We start from the raw sequence: 18,111 nt of genomic DNA, 5'->3' as shown, positions 1-18,111 counted from the left end.
GATAAGCACAAAAAAACATACTGAGAGGATAAAATTACTCAGCTAGACTGAGGAATGATTTCAAAACATTGTGTTCCCAATGGAAAGCCTCACTTAACTAAGAGCTTCCCAGCAATCAGGCAATGAGCTGCATCCAACTCTCTGACCCTGTGTGTCACTGGTTGTGAACTTGGGATCATCTTGCCTTTACAAGCTTTTTCCATTTACAGCTCCAGTTTGTCAGTACCGCAAAGTCAGATGCAGAGTTTCAACCTAAAACATTGACACTTCCTTTTCCCACATAGCTGCTACTCAAACTGTTGACTTCTTCCAGTAAGTTGTTTGTTGTTCCAGATTCCTGTACCTCCACTCTCTTGTGTCTATACAAGGCCAGGCATTCAAAAAAAAGTTACAAGGTGCCTTTGTAACTTAATATATCTTCCAACCCCCGTGCCAATGTGTCAGCTTAGTTTAAGCTATAAGCTTCATGCCATAAATAGGAAAGTGGAAAACTGTGTTAGGAATTTGATAGAGGGTAGATGTTTTCTCTTACCTCTCTCTCTCTCTCGTAATATAACAATCCAATTGAAAGTATCTAAGAATAGGGACAGGGATCTGAAGTCATCTTATAATAGGTTTGGTAGCATGCTGGGTTTACTTTGGCCTAGAAGGGTGAATTACCTGCACACATCACTCTTTAAAACATTGATAGACTTTTTTTTTAAAGGTATACTTCTTTTTCTCCAGTATGAAAGGAAATATAGTAAAATTCCAGCTCATATTACAAGGTTGGGTGGCCATGTTTGGTGCTGAAGGGAAAATGATGAATAGAAGCAGGAAAGGGTAGGATTGACAATGAGATCATACAGTTTCTTGTAAGGCCTGAATCTCAGCACAGGTGAAGAAATTACTATTTGTTAGCCTGTACATGTTTAACAACTTAAACTCACCTCTTTTAATGTCTGTCTCTCCTCTGCTCTTTCGGTTGAGGAGAGTAAAGTCCCAGCATAGTCAACTCAGTGCATTGATTCACAAAAATATCCTCCTTTGACGTGAAAATTCAGCTGTCCAATTCCCTCCACAGATGCTGAGTTCTTCTATCAACTCTTTTTTTTTTGCTTGCTCCAGATTCCAGCATCTTCAGTCTCAAACATTTTGAATAAAAGGTAATCAAGTTAGTACCACTAATGTTAGGCATGAAAATACCAAAACCTGAATGTTGTTCAGGGAAGGGTCAGAGGTGTCTGCCTAGAGCATCCAGAGTTCAAGGGTGACTTAGAATGATTGACTTGCTTTTTTAAAAAAAATACTCCTTACTGTACCATCTCAAAAGGACAATGTAAACAACTTTACCGAGAGCTGTGTTTCATAAATATACAGTCATGTCTTTTTAACTCCCTTCCAACAAGAGAGTTGTACCATTTTATTTCCTTTTAGAATTTGAGGAGATTTGGTATGTCATCAAGACTTTTTCAAATTGCTACAGCTGTACCATGGAGAACATTCAGAGTGCTTGCTTCACAGCATGGCATGAAGGGTTCGATACATAGGATTGCAAGAGGCTGCGCGGGTTGTACGATCAGCTAGTTCCATCACAAGCAAAAGCCTCTTGTTATCAAGGGCATCTTCATTAAGCGGTGCCTCACGAAAGGCAACACCATCATTAAGTACCCTTCACCATATGGAACAATTCCTGTTCACAATCTTACCATTGGGGAGTAGGTACAGGAACCTGAAGACCCACAGTCAGCATTTTAAGAACAGCTTTTTACTCTCTGCCTTCCAGTTGCTGAATGGCCATGAACCCATGAACACTACCTCATTATTCATCTTTGATACTGTTTGTTTATTTATGGAATTTGCACTTTTTAAAATGTTTTACATGGTACTGCTGCCACAGAACAACAAATTTCAAGTCTATATAAGTGATATTAAAACTGGCTCAGGTCCTGATTCATTAATTAGGTCAAAAATCAAACAAATATCACTGACAACTTCAGTCAACTTCTCTACTCAGTACGCCAGCATTTTTGTGCAGAATTCCTGTATTTTCTGCTGGCTATTTAGAGATTATTTGCCCAGATCAATCAACTCATTTGAAACTGAGCCCCGACATCTGTGCGGACCAGATAAGGGAAGGCAGAAAATCACCTGTTTTTTTTTTGGCTATACTATCAGATAGGACCCCTTAAAGTGTGATCCTGTTTACGGGATATAAAAGATATTATGGTCTACTTTCAAAGTTAACCAGAAGACATCACATCCCGGCAATTCGGCGCACAGAGCGGCTGTCTCACAGCTCTGCTGACATGAGTTCAATTGTGACCTCCAGAGCTCTCTGTGTTGAGACGATATTCTTCCTGTGCTGCTGTTTCTCCCCATTTCCTGAAGGCACACGAGTTAGTAGATTAATTGGCCACTGTCAATTGCACTTACTGTGCAGAGGACTGTTAGACTATGGAGGAATTCGATGGGAATCTGTGGCAAGGTGGCACCAACGGCCAACAACGCGACCACTGGCAAAATCCTGCAGACCGTTCACAAAACTACTTCTTCTCCTTCTTCTTTAAAATGTACTTCTACTACTAATCTTTCTGCGATTGGAGCCTACAATTTACATTTTGGTAATGTGTTTTTGGGCTGACTGTGTGATCCGGTGCTTTTGCTGTGTCTGCGGGAATTTGGTGTGGTTGAGACGGAGATTGACTATGGAGTGTGTGGCCCAGTGGCAGAGTAGGAACCCATGATCGGCTCCAACTCTCGAATGACTGACTGATTAAAGTGCTGCGCAAATTTGAAATCAATGCAAAAAGCGCACAAGTGCTCAGCGCCATCTGCCAGCGTTTGCCTGGTCTCACTCTCACTCCTGCTCGTTGCTGCTGGAGGAAGGTTCAGGAGTCTTGGGTCGTGGGCAAAGTCCAATCAGCACGATTTATGGATTTGACTCACTTTTAGAGGACTCTGCAGTTTATGTTACATGTGATCCTGGTGTCTAGTTATTCTATTTTGCAAGATTTTGTTCAGGGCGGACTGGCTCTACAACTTGCAGTCAACAAATGACACAGCACTAAATTGAACAGAATTGATCTACACTGAACATTCCTAGACTGTTTCAAGGACTCTGCTGTTTGGTGTTTAATATCTTATGTGTTATCCTCTCACTTTTTGGCATTGGTGCAATTTATTGTTTTTTTATGCGTTGAGTGTTTAATGTCTTCTGTGAATAGGTTCAAAGTTGTTTCTTTGTTTTGTGGCTGTCAGCAGGAAAAACAAATCTCAGGGTCGTATACTGCATACTGTATACTTTGATAATAAATGTTCTTTGAATCTTTGGAATGTGGAGAGAATAAAAAGATTAACGTAAACGAGTGTTGGTTGCTCAGTATGGACTTAATGCGAAAAAAGGCCTTCTTCAATCTATGATAAGAGATGTGCTCTCTGCTGTTCTGGTAACTCTATATCCAACAAGTTTTTTTTAGATCTGGTTTTCTGTTAAAATGAGCATGTTGAAGGACCTTGCTATGTTCATTTCCAACATTATTACTGTGTATACCAGGGGCGGCCAACCTTTTACATTCCATGCACCAATTTTTTCACGCACGACTTCTATATTAACATGTTTTTACAAGAATTGAATGGGGGTACAAGAGTTGTATGGCACATCTGAGCTCGTGAGTGAAAAATTTGATGCATGGAATGTAAAATGTTGGCCACCCCTGGTGTATACCCTTGAAAAATAATTTAATTTGTTCTGGCGCCATTTAAGATCCTGAAATAAGCAAAATAAGTGTTTTTTGCCTTTGTCAATTGGGCACAGTCAAAGAGAATAATTTTTTGAAATACCTTGCATTCATGAGTTTGCTTGAAGTCAAAAATGGAAACAAAGAGTGCTAAAAAACACCTATTATCTCCTGGAATAGAGTGTTCCAGGGCATGCCTGATTGCCATTTTGTGAAGGTTTATTTACTGCAATGCTTTCTCCAGCTGATCTTGAGGTCAGTTTTAATAAAGGGTAGCAGAACATAGCTCTGAGGTTAACAGACTGGCATTTAGAAGCCTTGTCTCAATGTAAATATGAACATAAACAGAGAGGCAGGAGTCAAAACTTGAGTCCCTCAAGCCTGCTGTGCCATTTGAATAAAATCATAGCTAATCTGTTTGTAGTCAAAACTCCATTTTCTTCATTATTCCTCTTCTTAAGAAGGTCCTCATGATCCTTGGTGAGGTTGCACATTGAGTTGTGAGTGCAGTTTTAGGTGCCTTGTCAAAGGAAAGACATCATTCAAATAGAAAAAGTGCAGAGAAGATTTACAAGGATGCTGCTGGGACTCGAGGGCCTGAGCCATAGGGAGAGATTGGGCAGAAGAGGACTTGATTCGTTGGAGCATAGGAGATTGAGGAGTAAACGTATCAGTATATAAAAGTCATGGAAAGAATAGGTAAGGTCTTTTTTCCAGAGAAGTGGAACTACAAACTAGGGGGCATCTATTAAAGGTGAGAGGTGTTCATTCATTTGTTCGTTATGTACTGTGTCATATGATATAGGTGATCGTGATCTTTCCATGACCATAATTGTTCATAGCAAATTTTTCTACAGAAATGGTTTGCCATTGCCTTCTTCTGGGCAGTGTCTTTACAAGATGGGTGACCCCAGCCATTATCAATAATATTCAGAGATGGTCTGCCTGTACTGCTTGTTATTGGTTGCACAACCAGGGCTTGATATATGCAACAGCTGCTCATGTGAACATCAACTACCTACTTCCCATGGTTTCATATGACCCCAATTCGGGGGCGGGGTGGCTAACCAGGTGCTCCACCTTGTTCATGGGAGGCCTGCAGGCTGGAAGAAGGAGGGAGCACCTTACACCTCCTTTGGTAGAGACATATCTCCACCTTGCCACTCTGATGAGACGTGAAGGAACCTGAAAGACAGCGACTTCAAAAAGAAGCAACACACACAAAAAATGCTGGTGAACGCAGCAGGCCATGCAGCATCTATAGGAAGAAGTACAGTCGACGTTTTGGGCCGAGACCTTTCGTCAGGACTAACTGAAAAAAGAGATAGTAAGAGATTTGAAAGTGGGAGGGGGAGGGGAAGATCTGAAATGATAGGAGAAGACAGGAGGGGGAGGGATGGAGCCAAGATCTGGAAAGTTGATTGGCAAAAGGGATACGAGGGTGGGACGAGAGGCCTAGGGAGAAAGAAAAGGGGAGGGGGGGAAAGCCCAGAAGATGGGCAAGGAGTTACAGTGAGAGGGACAGAGGGAGAAAAAAAGAGAGAAGAAAAGGCAGGCAGTCAGTCAGTAAGTAAGTAAGTAAGTAAGTAAGTAAGTAAATAAATAAATAAATAAATAAGGGATTTGCTCTTCTGCCTGCTCTGGATCTCTTTATTGCTAACTGCCGACGGGACATCAACTGTCTCGACTTCACCGCATCTTGTTCCCATTCCAACCTCACTCCTTCGGAACGCTCTGCTCTCCACTCCCTCCGCACTAATCCTAACCTTACTATAAAACCCACCAATAAGGGGGGTGCTGTTGTAGTTTGGCGTACTGACCTCTACCTTGCCGAGGCACAGTGACAACTCGCAGATACCTCCCCTTATTTACCCCTCAATCATGACCCACTAAGGAGCTCCAGGCCATTGTCTCCCACACCATCAGCAACTTTATCACCTCAGGGGATCTCCCATCCACTATTACCAACCTTATAGTTCCCACACCTCGCACTTCCTGTTTCTACTTCCTACCCAAGATCTACAAATCTGCCTGTCCAGGTAGACCCATTGTCTCAGCTTGCTCCTGCCCCACCAAACTCATTTCTGCATACCTCGATTCTGTTATATCCCCCCTTGTTCAATCCCTTCCTACCTATGTTTGTGTCACCTCTCACGTTCTGAATTTTTTCAATAATTTTAAGTTCCCTGGCCCCTACCGCTTTATTTTCACCATGGATGTCCAGTCCCTATATACCTCCATCCCCCACCAGGAAGGTCTCAAAGCTCTCCACTTCTTTTTGGGTTTCAGACCTAACCAGTTCCCCTCTACCACCACTCTCCTCCGTCTAGCGGAATTAGTCCTTACTCTTAATAATTTCTCTTTTGGCTCCTCCCACTTCCTCCAAACTAAAGGTGTAGCCATGGGCACCTGTATGGGTCCCAGATATGCCTGCCTTTTTGTTGGCTTTGTGGAACTATCCATGTTCCAAGCCTATACTGGTATCCGTCCCCAACTTTTCCTTCGCTACATCAGTGACTGCATTGGCGCTGCTTCCTGCATGCATGCTGAGCTCGTTAACTTCATTAACTTTGCCTCCAACTTTTACCCTGCCCTCAAGTTTACATGGTCCATTTCCGACACCTCCGTCCCCTTTCTTGATCAGAGTCAGCTTATCTACTGATGTCTACTATAAGCCTACGGACTCGCACAGCTACCTGGACTATCCTTCTTCCCACCCTGTCGCTTGGAAAAATGCCATCCCCTTCTCGCAATTCCTCCGTCTCCGCCACATCTGCTTTCAGGATGAGGCTATTCTTTCTAGGATGAAGGAAATGTCCTCCTTTTTTAGAGAAAGGGGCTGCCCTTCCTCCACCATCAACTCTGCTCTCAAACGTATCTCTCCCATTTCACGCACATCTGCTCTCACCCCATCCTCCTGCCACCCCACTAGGGATAGGTTTCCCCTTGTCCTCACCCACCATCCCACCAGCCTCCGGGTCCAACGTATAATTCTCCGTAACTTCCGCCACCTCCAACGGGATCCCACCACTAAGCACATCTTTCCCTTCCCCCCCTTTCTACTTTCCGCAGTGATCGCTCCCTACACGACTCCCTTGTCCATTCGTTCCCCCCCCCATCCCTTCCAACCGATCTCCCTCCCTTCAGTTATCCTTGTAAGCGTATCAAGTGCTACAACTGCCTTTACACTTCTTCCCTCACCACCATTCAGGGCCCCAGACAATCCTTCCAGGTGAGGAGACACTTCAGCTGTGAGTCAGCTGGGGTGATATACCGTAACCGGTTCTCCCGATGTGGCCTTCTATATATTGGTGAGACTGGACGCAGACCGGGAGACCGTTTCGCTGAACACCTACACTCTGTCTGCCAGGATCTCCCAGTGGCCACATATTTTAATTCCATGTCCCATTCCCATTCTGATACGTCTAACCACGGCCTCCTCTACTGTCAAGATGAAGCCACACTCAGGTTGGAGGAACAACACCTTATATTCCATCTGGGTAGCCTCCAACCTGATGGCATGAACAGTGACTTCTCTAACTTAATGCCCCACCTCTCCTTTGTACCCCCATTCCTTATTTATTTATTTATTTGTTTGTTTATTTTCCCCCTTTTTTCTCCATCTGTCCCTCTCACTATAACTCCTTTCCCATCTTCTGGGTTTTTCCCCCCTCCCCCTTTCTTTTTCCCCAGGCCTCCCATCCCATGATCCTCTCCCTTCTCCAGCCTGGTACCCCTTTTGCCAATCAACTGTCCAGCTCTTGGCTCCATCCCTCCCCCTCCTGTCTTCTCCTATCATTTCGGATCTCCCCCTCCCCCTCCCACTTTCAAATCTCTTACTAGCTCTTCTTTCAGTTAATCCTGATGAAGGGTCTCGACCCGAAACATCTCTTCCTATAGATGCTGTCTGGCCTGCTACATTCACCAGCATTTCTTGTGTGTGTTGCTTGAATTTCCAGCATCTGCAGATTTTCTCGTGTTTGCGTACTTCAAAAAGAAGGTGCTCTATAAATAGAATGAGCAGCCATAGGAAGCGGCTGGGGCAGCTGAACTAACCACATGAGCAGGGATTCTGAAGTTCAGCATAGAGTTTCCATATCAGGAGTTTGGTGTTGGAGGTTGACATAACATGTCCGAAGTAGGCAATGAACTGTGTGTTTAAACCACAACACCACGTTTTTGACTGTCCACTGTAATACTTCATATTGACAGAGAGAGAGAGAGAGACAGAGAGAGACAGAGAGAGAGAGAGAGAGAGAGATGTTTGTCTCATCTCTTTTATATGGAACTGACTCTCTACCATAAAAAAGTGATCTCTTGTAAATTCACCCACAAGAGGAAACATTCTCTCCACATCCACCTGATCAAAGCTCTACTGATTCTTATATATTTCAATTAAATTCCTTCTCACAGTTGTATAACTCTAACCAGTTGAATCTTTACTTACAAGGTAAATTACACATTCAGCTCTCACACTGGGGAAACTCTCACATCCAGCACATTAAAATCCTTTTTTGAAAAAGGAAATCAATACTGTTGTGCAGGTGTGGGCCTCATCCGTGCTTTTCATAAATTGAACCGTAACCTCCCAATGTTTGCATTCATTTCCCATTGTGGTAAGCAGTTACATACTGCTAACTTTCCCAGTCACCTTCTTTATATGAGACAGGGCAAATAAACAGAAATAAATTAAACCAAGTAGCTTAATCAAAAATAGTGCCCACTCTTTAGAGGTCCTGATGATGCATAAGTGGATTTCTGGTCAATGGATTACGTTATCCAAATGGCTGACACTAGATATCTAAAATCCATTTTGTGCTTTATAATGGCAGAACTTTTCCAGGAGAAAATGCTTTAAAACACTTTACAAATCTTCTTGAACAAATTACATCACCCTCACTGAGAACCTAGATTTGGCATGGAGAGCATTCAATCTGATTACTCTACATAGCCTGGTACAGAGGCTCTGATGCACAGGTTTGCAAAAAGCAGCAGGGGGTTGTAAATGCAGCCAGCTCCATCACAGGCATAGCTTTCCCCATTGTCAAGAACATCTTCAAGAGGTGGTGCAGCAAGAAGATGGCATCCATTGCTAAAGCACCTCATCATCTAGAACATCTGGGTCATGCCCTCTTCTTGCTACTACCATCAGGGAGGAGGTACAGGAGCCTGAAGACCTGTACTCTGCAATTCAGAAACAATTTCTTTCCCTCCATTGTCAATTTCTGAACGGTCCAAGAACTCATGAACACTTCCTTGTTTTTTTTTTGTTTTACGTATTCATTTGTTTTTGTAGCTTATAGTAATATTATGTACAGCTGCGCAAAACAACTAATTTCATATCACGGAAATCTATGAAAGTTAATCTAATTCTGAAAGTCTGACCTGCTACTCATCAATAATAGGAAACAGGAAGCTGTTTTCCTGTTATTAAAAAGGATCCTGTGATTCACTAATTCAAGCTTCTAGATTGTTTTATGTTATTTCCAGTACACAAGTGTAAAGGAGAATAAAATAATTGTTACTGTGGATCTGATGCAGCACACAAAAAAAGCACAGAAGATAAAGAACACAATAATTATAAAAAAACCCACAATATATCCTTCAGAATAGAAAATCTACCATTCTTACTCCGTCTGACGCATAGTCACAATAACATGGATAGCTTTTAACTACTTCCTCATGCAGAGGCACTTGATGATGGATAATAACTATCAGAATGGCCAACAATAAAAGACATTCTGTAAACAAATAAAATGACCAGCAATCAATGAAGTGAATCGTTAATAGCCTTTGTGTAGACAACGTCTCTCTGTACATCTGGTCATTTACTAATTATATTAAGATCAGGGAGTGTATTTGAGATATTTTCTTAATTCTTTATTAAAATAAAGGAGTATGCAAATCGCACACTTAATAAACACACTAAATGATGTATATTTAATACTCCCTTGGAACTAGCTGCAATACATCACCATTCTCTACAATTGTCACTCACACTTCAAGGTTCAACAGTAGCTTCCTTCCTACTGCTGTCAGGTTTTGTAACAAAATGAAAAACCCTAAAACTGTCTCAAATTATACTTCCTCTCTCTCGCAACTTGCACTAGTGTCATTAATTGGTTGTTTATTTTTGTATACATGTAGATTATCTATAATTTATGTTAATTTAAGTTTCTGTTAACTTTTCTTTGTCATGTCTATAATGTACTATGCTCTCTCTGCAAAGAACTAAGATCCATTTCATTTACACCCTTTGTATGTATAACTGTGACAATAAACTTGAATATGAACTTGAAATAAGGTAGCAAAGATATAAGTACTTAGGAAGGCCATGATCGCATAGAAAATAATTTTTCTCTTCAGGAGTCTCGCAGGGTGTTTACCTCCCACACAACACTTATCCTTAAGTGCAAGGATAAGTGTCCATAGACCTCCTCCCTCACCTCCATTCAGGGTCCCAGCCAATGTGTCCAGATGAGGCAACTTTTCACCTGCAAATCTGCCAGAGTTGTCTGTTGTGTCCAGTGCTCCAGAAGAGGACTCCTCTACATCGCTGAGCCCCATTATAAGTTTGAAGAAAGCTCTGCAAGCACTTTCGCTGAATCTGCCATCGGTGGGACTTCCCAATAGCCAAACATTTTAATTCCAATTCCCATTCCCATTCTGACATGTTGGTCCATGGCCTCCTCTTGTGCCAAGGTGGAGGAAAGTGGAGCAACACCTTAGATTCTGCCTGGGTAGCCTCCAACCTCATGAGTTCCTCCAGCGTTTTGTGTCTGTGGTGTTGCTTTGGATTTCCAACATCTGCAGACTATCTTGTGTTTATGCTTCAACTCCAGTTTTGAAGTGGTTGAAAGCCCTATGTGGGGACCAGAAACAGCGCCATTGGTGGGATGGGTATGGCTAAATGGGGCAGCTGTGTGAGAGTAGTTTAAGCAGTTATAGACACCTTCTGTTGTCTGTGCACGATCTCAGGTTGTTCAAAATCTCCCTGCAATCTTCTTCCCTATGTTAATTTGGCAGAGAGAACAGGGATGCCAATAAGTTGGTGAGGATGGTGCATCTCAACAAGAAGATTTAGAAACACATGTCCCATTCTCCGGAAAACCTCGGTTAGGCAAATCTCAGCGACAAGTAGCTGTTTTGGGTGCCTGGTGCCACGCATGTGAACAATGTTGTCCATCCACCAGATATACTTGAGGCTGATTATAAACATGATGCTAGGCTATTAGCTGGGATACTGACATTGGGTCACCTACTGTGTCAATGGATTCGGAGGATTTTGAGGAGACATCACATGTGTTCCTTGTCCACTTTGAGGTGGCCACTTTTGACTTTACCAGTCTCCAAAGCTCAGGTGAGTGTAGGATATATTTCAGCCATGTTTGTCAAGAATTTGCTTGGGTTCGGCATCTTTGTCTTAGCACTCTTTATTCTGAGATAGGAGCAGAGTTATGCCACACAAAGCAGGCCCTTCAGCCCAACCCATCTATGCTGTCCAAGTTGCAGAGTTGAGCTCATCCCGCTTGCCTGCTTTTGGTCTATTTCCCATAAACTTATTTTATCCATGTAACTGTCCAAATACCTTTTAAACACTGTCATCGTAACCACCTCTACAACTTCCTGTGGCAGCTCATTCCCTATATGCAGCACCCTCTGTGTGAAAAAGTTGCCCCTCACATCCCGAGTAAATTCTTTCCATCTCAGGCTATACCCTCAACAATTTGACTCCTCTACCACAGGAAAAATCTTTGGCTGTTCACATTATCTTTGCCCCTCATGACTTTATGAACCTCTGAGTTTGAGAAGACAATGCTCATGCCATCAGGTTGGAGACACTCAAACTTCCGCTAATGCTCCACCTCCCCCTCATTCCCCATCCGTTATTTATTTATATACACACATTCTTTTTTTCTCTCTCTCCTTTTTCTCCCTCTGTCCCCCTCACTATACCCCTTGCCCATCTCTGGGCTTTGCCCCCTCCCCCTTTTCTTTCTCCCTAGGCCTCCTGTCCCATGATCCTCTCATATCCCTTTTGCCAATCAACTGTCCAGCTCTCTTGGCTCCATCCCTCCCCTTCCTGTCTTCTCCTATCATTTTGGATCTCCCCCTCCCGCTCCCACTTTCAAATCTCTTACTGGCTCTTCTTTCAGTTAGTTCTAACGAAGGGTCTCGGCCCGAAACATTGACTGTACCTCTTCCTAGAGATGCTGCCTGACCTGCTGCGTTCACCAGCAACTTTTATGTGTGAACTAAATACTTTGTTACTCACACTTATTCTGCCAAACAATTATCACATATAGCTTCTCTTTGGACTTGGAGGAAATTTGATGTGCCAGAATCAAGGTGAGATGAGGTGGAGGGCCAGTTGCTGAGAGCATGAAAGGGCATGAAAAATCGGGCACAGGCCGAATTGAAGCATCACAGTCCAGTGTATCCAAATGGCAGAACCTGTCGTTCAGACAAAGAGCAAAGCACAGGGCCAGATTGAAAAGATTAAGGTGAGGTATGGGCCAATTCAGATCACTGCTCAAAGTGGCAGCATGAAGAGTCAAGCACTGAGCCAGGTTGAAAAGATCAGGGTTTTGGGTTCTGAGGCAAGGTACGGACCGATTAAGATTGCTGCTCCATGACGTTTACTTGGCTCTGCACTGAACAATGGGCCTTCAGTTCAGAAACATTATTTTCTTCCGGTTACTGTTTGCATGATTTTTTTTTCATGGCACATTGGGTGTTCAATCATCTTTTTTATGGGTTATTTTATTCCTTTATTTTCTTATGGACATGATGTGTTTTATAATTCTATGTACATTGGGTGTCAGACATTTTTTTTCGTATGTATGGAGTTTGTTTTGGGGTTTCTTTGTTTCATGGTTACCGTTAGCAAGTGAATCTCAAAATTGGATAATGTATACATACTTTGATATTAAATGTACTTTGAACTTTGATGTTTTTTTGAATGGGTTCCAAGTTGTTTCTTTGTTTCATGTTTGTCTGTGGGAAGAAGAATCTCAGAGTTGTATACAGCATACATTGATAATAAACATACTTTGAATTTTTAACCCAATCCCTTCCAGTCTCCATAAAATTCATATAAATAATTTTTACACCCTGCAGGATTCTACAACGAATGGGCTCCTAGATGGTGTGAATGGTGTGGTTGGCTTTACTTGACCCAGCACTGAATAAACTCCACAACCTAAAGACTCAATTTCAGAGGCTCTTCCTTTGTTTTTTTTAATATGGTTTTTCATCAATTCTATTATTTTTCTTCATTTTCAAAATAAATGAATCTCAAGGTTGTATGTGGTATACATACTTTGGTTATCAATTTGAACTTTGAACTCAGTTCTCCTACAACAGGGTGACTAATACTGTGGGAGGTACTCCAAACATGGCCTTACCAAGAAAGCGCAAGAAATGTGGCAAGAAACTGCAGAGAGCTGTGGATGCACCTCAGCACATCATGGAAACCAAACTCTCCTCCTTTGATTCTTGCTGCTTCAGTAAAGCAGCCAGCACAATCTAAGAACCCACCAACCTGGAAATTTTCTCTCTTCCCGCCCCCCGCCCCGCAATGCAGAAGATACAAAAGCCTGAAAGCACATGCCTCCAGCCTTAAGGATAGCTTCTACTCCACTGTTATTAGACTATTAAGTAGTTCACTAGTGCAATAAGCTGGACTACTGACCTCACAATCTACCTCATTACAATCTTGCATTGCCCTTATTGTGCAGCGGTTGCATTTATTCCACTGTGATTCACCTCTCATAATCCGATCTGCATGAATGTTGTGCAAGGTAAGCTTTGCACTGAATCTCGGTCATAAGTCTGCAGTCAATAGAGACACCAGAGAAGTTGGATTCTGAATTCTGCATCGGAATCTGCATCCTGATGCAAGGTTCTGATCTGAAACTTTGACAATGTCTTTCTCCCCACAGCTGCTTCTTGACCCACTAAGTTTCACAAACACACTGTTCATTATCCCTGTACTCAGTAATCTGACCAATGAAAATAGAGCATTCCAAATCCCTTGTCCGTCTAGATATCGAATGACTCCTGGATTCCAAGGATACATCTTGGATTTTGATTGTTGGGTATATTGACATATGGCATGAGCAAGTTGGGGGAGGAACTTAGAGTTTTAGAAATTGAGTATAAGCCCCAACATTTTGTACCTTCATCATTAGTGAAGGATTCAACAAAGACTTGGAGCTCCATTTCTTAATGCACTTATACAAGCCTGATTTAATTGATGCGACTACTCTCTCAAATAATTCCTCTTGAATCACTGCCAGTGGTTGTACTACTGGTCCTAAAATACATTATAGAGTAGTAAGTTTACTTGTGGTGCAGGTTGTGACAAATCTTGTCTTTCAGTGCCCTATCCGATTATCTTCCTGAATTTACATTTCAGAGATCGGTGTACAGAGTTATTTCTAGGCTGTCAACATTTTTGAGATTATGTCAGTGTTTGGAAGCCACTGGCAGGGATAGATGCCTGCCTGGCCTCCAGCATTTTGTGTGTGTGGCCAGCTTTTGCTAGTTTTGTAGAAGGTAACGGACAATGTCAATTTGATATTCTGTGCAGCTGTATATTTAACAAGCTCAGATATGTTAGTACTATCCTAAGCATCTTAATGCTCTCACGTTCCCTTGATATCGCATTTCCTAACCTCTACCTGCCGAAGAGTCATTGATAAAGTGCGATAGGAATGAATGTGGGCAGTTCCAGAGGAAGTTTGCTTGTTTGCTTTTCACATTGTGCAGAAATTGTTGGAGTAATGAACAAAATATTAGAGGGATTAGGGGAAGATGAATTAGTATCTATTTTTAGTATTCTTTCTTTTACTGTTTGTAATTCAAGATGTATGTATATCCGATACTTTACAATTTGTTATTTTATAATTCACAAGGCTACCTGCAGTGTATAATGCAATATGAAATTTTGCTCCTCCAATAAGTGTCTAAGAGGCATTGTTAAGTTTCCATCTTGGTACCTCATGGCAGTACAATAGACAGGAAATTATTGGTCAGTTAGCCTAACCTCAGTGGTTGGGAAAGTAATGGAGTCTATTATTAAGGATGAGGTTTCGGAGTACTTGGAGACTAATGGTAAAATAAGTCAAAGTCATCATGGTTTCTGTGAAGTGAAATCTTGTCTGACAAATCTGTTAGAGATCTTCAAGGAAGTAACAAGCAGGGTAGACAAAGGAAAAGCAGAGGATGTAATTTACTTGGATTTTCAGAAGGCATTTGATAAAGTGCCACACAAGAGGCTGTTTAGCAACATAAAATCCTATGGTGTTACAGGAAAGATACTGGCATGGATAAAGGAATGGCTGACAGGCAGGAGGCAGCAAGTGGAAATAGAAGGGGTCTTTTCTAGTTGGCTGCAAATGACTATTGATGTTTCTCAGGGGTCAGTATTGGGATTGCTGCTTTTTAATTATTTGTCAATGATTTGGATAATGGAATTTCTAGGAAGAGATACAGTCGATGTTTCAGGCTGAGACCCTTCGTCAGGATGAAGAGTCTCGGCCCGAAACGTCGACTGCACCTCTTCCTAGAGATGCTGCCTTGTCTGCTGCGTTCACCAGCAACTTTTATGTGTGTTGCTTGAAATTCCAGCATCTGCAGATTTCCTCGTGTTTGCGTGGATAATGGAATTGATCGCTTTGTGGCAAAATTTATTGATGATACAAAGGTAGCTGGAGGGGTAGGTAGTGGTGAGGAATCAATGCGATTGCAGCAGGTCTTAGACAAATTGGAAGAATGGGCAAAAAATGGCAGATGTAATGCAGTGTTGGGAAATGTATGGTAATGCATTTTGGTAAAAGGAACAATAGTGCAGATTATTATGTAAATGGAGAGAAGGTTCAAATATCAAAGGTACAGAGGAACTTCGGAGTCCTTATGCAAGATTCCCAGAAAGTTAATTACAGGTTCAGTTGGTGGTAAAGAAGATAAATGTAATGTTAGCATTTATTTCAAGGGAAATAGAATATAAAAGCAAGGAGATAATGCTGAGCCTTTATAAGACACTTGTCAGGCCTCACTTATAGTACTGTCAACAATTTTGGGCCCCATATCTCAGAAAGTATATGTTGTCATTGCAGAGAGTCCAGAGGAGGTTCACAAGGATGAATCTAGGAATGATTGTGTTAATATATGAGGAGCGTTTGGTAGCTTTGGGTCTACACTTACTGGAATTTAGAAGAATGCAGGGGGATCTCATTGAAACCTACTGAATTTTGAAAGAACTAGATAGAATGGATGTGGAGAGGATGTTTTCTATGGTGGGGGTATCCATAAATAGAGGACACAGCCTCAAAACTGAGGGGTGGCCTTTCAGGACCGAGGTAAGGAGGAATATTTTTAGCCAGAGGGTGGTGAATCTGTGGAATGCTCTGCCACAGACTGAGGTGGAGGCCAAGTCCTTGGGTATTTTTAAGGAGGAAGTTGATTGTTTTCTGGGCATCAAATGATATGACGAGAAGGCAGATGTATAGGGTTGAGTGGGATCCGTGATCAGCCATGATGGAATAGCAGAGCAGACTCGATGGGCTGAAAGGCCTAATTCTGCTCTTGTGCCTTATGGTCTTTTGATCTATACTTTCAACATCATCAGAGACGGTATCTGATATGTGGAGAGGGATATCCAAACAGAAGTTCAGATGAAGGAGAAACTGGAGGGAGACAAGTTCACTGCAGGTGAAGAAGGCAGAGGATGTAACCTTGTGGCTGGAAAAATTCAGTTGTAAAGAGATATGCCAGAGACATCCTTTCTTAATTCAGCATCATTTCTTCATCTGCAACACACCTTGTCACACATTAAAGATCTTTGCTGCTTTGGGTCAAAAATCTATTCTATTACTGGTAGACCATTGGAAATGGGCTGTTTTTACTAGAATAATACTGCTTATAGTATCTTTCCATATATTGGAATTGTGGGAAAAAATACACGTCCGAAGAATATTACTGTAAAGTCTACAACAGAGGCGTATCTCATATATAAATACAAGTAGGCTAATATGGGCAATCAGAAATCTATATTTTCTGTTCTATTTAAGTAGTTTCTCTCTACTGAACGTTTGCAGTTAATCAACAGAAATCAACATGTTGACACAGCTAGTACAGATAGGAAAGTACACAGGTGTAGCTTCAATAACAGGTTCCCAGATTTAGATGGGAACTCACATACTTCCATATAAAGAGTAAAATTGCTTCCACCTTGCTTTAATGTCATGGCACCACTTGCTGAGGATCTGAGATCAAGTGGTTCAAGACTTTCTATTATTTGGCATTATCTTCTCTGAAGCAAATTCATTTTCAGTTTAACCAAAATCCTTGCCTTTTGCAGTCCTGTGCAAGAGCTTCCAAATGTAATCATACCACCTTTAAATGTTCTTGTCAGATTGTTTCTCTGAAAAGTAACCATGTGACAACAAAATGGACAAAAGTGAAACCAAACATAAAGTTAAAATTTGCTACTGCCTAGTCTTATCCAAAGTAGTTGTTTACAGGAAGTGCTAAAATGTCCTTTGGCATTCAACAGAATTTACTCTTCCATCTTTATGATTTATTTATTACCATAAAGTTGTTCAGTGAATAATAATTTTTTAGTTACAAGGGTAAGTTCAAACCCATAACAGAGATCCCTGTTTTACAAGTTTTCAGTTTAACAGTGACGATTTATTTAACAGTACCTAACAACATGTTGTAAATAAAAATTTTCAAAACCTATCGTCAGGTATTGAGTATATTTGCAGCACCTAAGAACAAAAATATTTGTAATTAATTATTGTGGCAATCTAGCACTAGTACTTAATTCAAAAATACACTTAGGTATCTGTTTCTGTATTTTGCAATCAGAATAATAGTGGAACAATCAGTACTTCCATAAGACCATACAACATCAAATCTGCTCCATCATTCCACCATGGCTGACTTACCATCCTTCTCAACCTTATTCTTTGCCTTCACCACATAACCTATGGTTTTCTTACTAATTAAGAACCTATTAACCTCTGTGTTAAATATACCCAATGACTTGACCTCCACGGCCCTCTGTGGCAAATAATTTCACACATTCACCACTCTCTGGCCAAAGAAATTCCTCCTCATCTCTGTTCTGAAGAGACATACTTATACTCTGAGACTGTGCCCTTTGATTCTTGTCTCCCAGACTGTAGGAAACATCCCCTCCACGACTACTTTATCACTCTGTTCAATAGATTTCAATGAGATCCCCTCTCATTCTTCCGAACTCCAGTGAGTACAGGTCCAATCCCATCAAATACTCCCCATTTGTTAACCCTTTAATTCCTGGAGGCATTCTTTTAAAACACCTCTAGACACACTCCAGTGCCAGCACATGCTTATAGAC

The sequence above is a fragment of the Mobula hypostoma genome, chromosome 5, assembly GCF_963921235.1.
Source record: "Mobula hypostoma chromosome 5, sMobHyp1.1, whole genome shotgun sequence".
NCBI classification, from domain to species: Eukaryota; Metazoa; Chordata; class Chondrichthyes; order Myliobatiformes; family Myliobatidae; genus Mobula; species Mobula hypostoma.
The sequence above is the reverse complement of the archived record's forward strand: the minus strand, read 5'-3'. Positions refer to the sequence as shown.